The sequence below is a fragment of the Mus caroli genome, unplaced genomic scaffold (assembly GCF_978045245.1).
Source record: "Mus caroli unplaced genomic scaffold, Mus_caroli_1 scaffold_6, whole genome shotgun sequence".
Taxonomy (NCBI): Eukaryota; Metazoa; Chordata; class Mammalia; order Rodentia; family Muridae; genus Mus; species Mus caroli.
In genome coordinates, this window is record NW_028227261.1 from 109503687 (window position 1) to 109507895 (window position 4209).

Sequence of the window (4209 nt, forward strand, 5' to 3'; positions counted from 1 at the left end):
GCTTGAAGTAGGACCAAAAGAGAGGTGTGTCATAGTAGTAGTCTTCTATTTGCATACATCCACTCATGCTTGGAGGCTCAGCACAACGACATAGAGTCCAGTGATCTTCTAGGTCTCTTTCAGATCTGCAGAGTGAGCTTCCTTAGTGGGTTTCCAAGCTGGCATTCATTCACTCCTCCAGCCTTGCTGAGTGCCCGTCATGTACTTAAGCCCTTTGAAGTGGATAATTTTAATATAGAGACACACTTGATGAGGAATACGGTAGTTTGGCTACTACTCAAACTTTTCTTAATGAAGAACTATAATAAAGGCCGGTGCATCAAAGAACTAAGACCCATGAACTATTAAGAGTATTGCAGGAGACCATTAGAAGAGAGAGCGGGCTCTCAAGTGGTCAGAGTAGAGCACAGCTGTATTTGCACTCTCGAGGCCGAGGGAGCAGGATCCTCGGTTCTAGGCCAGCCTGGGCTACATAGCAAGATTAAGTGGCAACAAGCAAAAGAAACACCTGTGTATGAGATCTACACCAGAGCTCTACGCCCTGGCCTGGCTCTCCCTTCCTTGCCATGCAGCAAGCCACTGCTCTGAGTCACAGCTTTTCCTCCATAAAAAGAAAGAAAGGTATCCGATGACAGCGCAGCCCCTGGGAACCCTCTGTTGACTGATTCTTTGAGATTAAGGGAGCCAGAGTAAATGCTATCTAGTCACAAAGAGAGGTGCTCGCAACGAACGAGCTGGTTGTCATGAAGACTGCGTGATGGCCTGAGGAGAGGAATTATTGCTCTACAGGGAGAGATGCTGGTGTTAAAAACAACAGCTCTTACTCCCCAGATTCTAGAATGAAGACATAGACATCCCTGCTCCCTTCTCGAGAATGAATCATCTAGTCATAATATCCGGGGAACAGAGACGGACCGGAAAGTCCATGTTATAGCTTGAATGGGAAGGGTCCCCCACGGGCTCCTGTTCTGAATGCTGATTTCCCCCTGATGGTGCTTGCTGTCTGAGGGAACCAAGGAACCTTTAGAAAGTGGGTCCCTCAGGGTGGCCTTTGGATGCTGTAGGCTGGCTCCTGGTTCCAACATGCTCTCTGCTTTCTGATTCACTGAGATATGAACAGCTGTCCTCTACCACACACTGCTACAACCATATTGTTCTCCAAGCAGTGAGCCAGGCCACCATGGGCTGAATCTTAAGAAACCATGAGTTAAAACCAACATTTCCTTCCTTAGATTGATTCTGTCAGGCATTTAGGTCATAGTGATACAAAAGTAATTACTCTACTATCTTTTGGGGTTTGGTTTGGTTTGGTTTGGTTTTGTCTTCCAAGATAGGTTTTCTCTGTGTATCCCTGCCTATTCTGGAAGTAGCTGTATAGATCAGGCTGGCTTCAAATTCAGAGATCCACTTGCCTCTGCCTCCCAGTGCTGGAATTAAAGGTGTGTGCTGCCTGCCGTACCTGCCCACTATGTCCTTCTTAACAGACTGTTCGGTCTTCTGTACTGTCCAAGCCTCCCTAATAACCTACTGTAGGCACTCACAAAAGACAACCCCCTTCTGTCTTCTTTTTGTTAGCAGGTCTGGAGCACACATTTCCTTTCTGGATTGCTTCCTTAGCACTCACACAAGCCTACTTATATTTCTCCCCTTGATGTTTCCTGCTAACACTGGAATTCTAATCGATTTATTGCTAATGCAATGGACTAAATAACTCCAAACCAGAGGGAGACATCGGGACATTTGCAAAGAGCTGAGAATAATTCGCACAACTTGAGAAAATATTCAAGGTCTTTATGGCTTTCACCAGATGCGTTTCGATTCCATTCCTTTGGTCATAGATTCTTCAGTGTTGAGTGTGAAGGAATGGGTTCAGCATTTCCTACGCTGTCTCTTTTAAACTCAGTAAGATTCCCTTTACTCTCCTTGTTCAGTGCTTGGGAGACCAGCTCCCAGGAAAGTGTGCCCTAGAGATTGTGGCTACTCTCTTGTGTTCCTAATGGGATCTTGCCCACTACCCATAGTCCCTTTTCTACAGGGAATTCTGCTCTGTGGTGGCTAATCCACACCACCGGCTTCCTCCCTGTAAACCCCAGTGACAGACGCTGCCACCTCCCAGCATTACATTCTTCTATTTATTTATTTAATTTATATTTATATTTATTTTTTGGTTTTTCGAGACAGGGTTTCTCTGTATAGCCCTGGCTGTCCTGGAACTCACTTTGTAGACCAGGCTGGCCTCGAACTCAGAAATCCACCTGCCTCTGCCTCCCGAGTGCTGGGATTAAAGGCATGCGCCACCACGTCCAGCTCCCAGCATTACATTCTTAACCACTTGTGCCTCCCAAGGGACTGTATTGTTAACACCCCAAGACAGAGGGGTCCTCTCCTGACACCCTCTCCTTACATTCTCTCACCAGCTCCTTGAGTTATGCAGGACAAGTACCTGGATCCCCATCTTACAGATGAAAGTAAGCTTAAGATCAGAGAGGTCAAATGTCTGCATGAAGTTGCAGGGCTTGGTATGGGATTCAAATCCAAGTTTTTGTGGGTAATAGCATTCTATCTTCTGCAGGAAAAAGATGACTGCAGCCAAATCTCATTATGGAGACATTTCTTGGGTCACCTTAGGATGACATTCTCTTCAGATAGGAGCTTGCTTCTTACAGCTGAGCTCACTGCTGAGGTGACTAGAGGACACAGGATACTAGAACCTGTAGCTGAGAACTACAGCAGATCTCTGGGAGGTGCACCCAGGGAGACAATCACCATAGGATCACAGAATGTGCTACTCTGCCATAATGTATAACATTGTTTGATTTATGGTCCAAGACCCTAAGAGATGGCTGTGGTAGTTTGAATGAGAATGGCACCCAAAGGCTCATATATTTGAATGTTTGTTCCCCTGTGGTGGAACTATTTGGGAAGGATTAGGAGGAGGTGTGGCCTTGTTGGAGAAGGTATGTCACTAGAGGTAGGCTTTGAGCTTTGAGGTTTCAAAAGCCCATGATGCCATTCCCCAATGAACTGTCTCTGTTCATGCTTGTGGATCTAGATGAGAGCTCTCAGCTACTGCTCTAGCACCATTCCTCCCTGCCTGATGCACTACTCCCCACCGTGACAGTCATAGACTTTAACTCTATGTGACCATGAGCCCCAAATTAAGTGCTTCCTTTTATACATTGCCTTGGTCACGGTGTTTTATTCTAGCAGTAGACAAGTAAGATGGTGGACGACCTCACTAGTAAGGCAGCAGTGAGAGCTGTCAATCTTAGAGCAACCCAAGGCCCATCCCATCCCAAATGAGATGGACTATTAACAAGGAAAGAGAAATAGTTTTGCCCTCTTTTGAGCAAGCATCACAATTCTACTGAGACCTGCCTCTCAAGAAGGAAATGTTCCAGTTGGGCCAAACATTTTCCAGAGCCACTACCAACTCACACAGCATCTTTATGTATCCAGGGGCTGACTCAGTAGTTAAGAGTTCTTGCTGCTCTTCTAGAGGACCTGAGTTTGCTTCAGGCACCTACAATGAGTAGCTCACAATCACTTGTATTTCCAGCTCCATGGGATCCAATCCCTTCTTCTGGCCTCCATAGACCTTTAAAGACACCCACAACCACAGTTGGTATACACACACACACACACACACAGGTACACATATACACATGAATGGGGGGGAGGGAGTCATTCACTATCAGATGCCTTTGTGAAAGTAAGCTAAGGTCTCGTTCCTTTGGGTCAATGTTGCTCCACACCAGGGCACCCAGCTTAACAAGTAGCCTTTAGCCCCTGCTTATCCTCGTGGCCAGGTGCCTTTCTGAAGCAGAGAGTGCAGCAGGCTCACTGCAAGGTATGGATAGGAGGAGGAGTCAAGGCAGATCAGAGGTCACTGAGGGAGGTAAGCCCTTGATGGGGTAACATCAAGCTGTGTAACCAGGAAGGCAATAGCCAGGACCATGTGGAGATAGATATTCTGTCTAAAGAAGAGAGAACACCTTGGTGCCCTTTTGCTCTTGAGATGGTGCCCCGTACAGCCCTTTTGTTCTTGAGATGGTGCCCCGTACAGCCCAAGCTAGCCTGGAACTTCCTCTATAATCGAGGCTCACACTGAATTTGGGTGATTTTCCTGCTTCTGCCTCTCAAGAGCTGGGATTATAGACAGGCATCACCATGGCTGGCAAAAGAATGCATTAATTTTTTTTTTTAAGA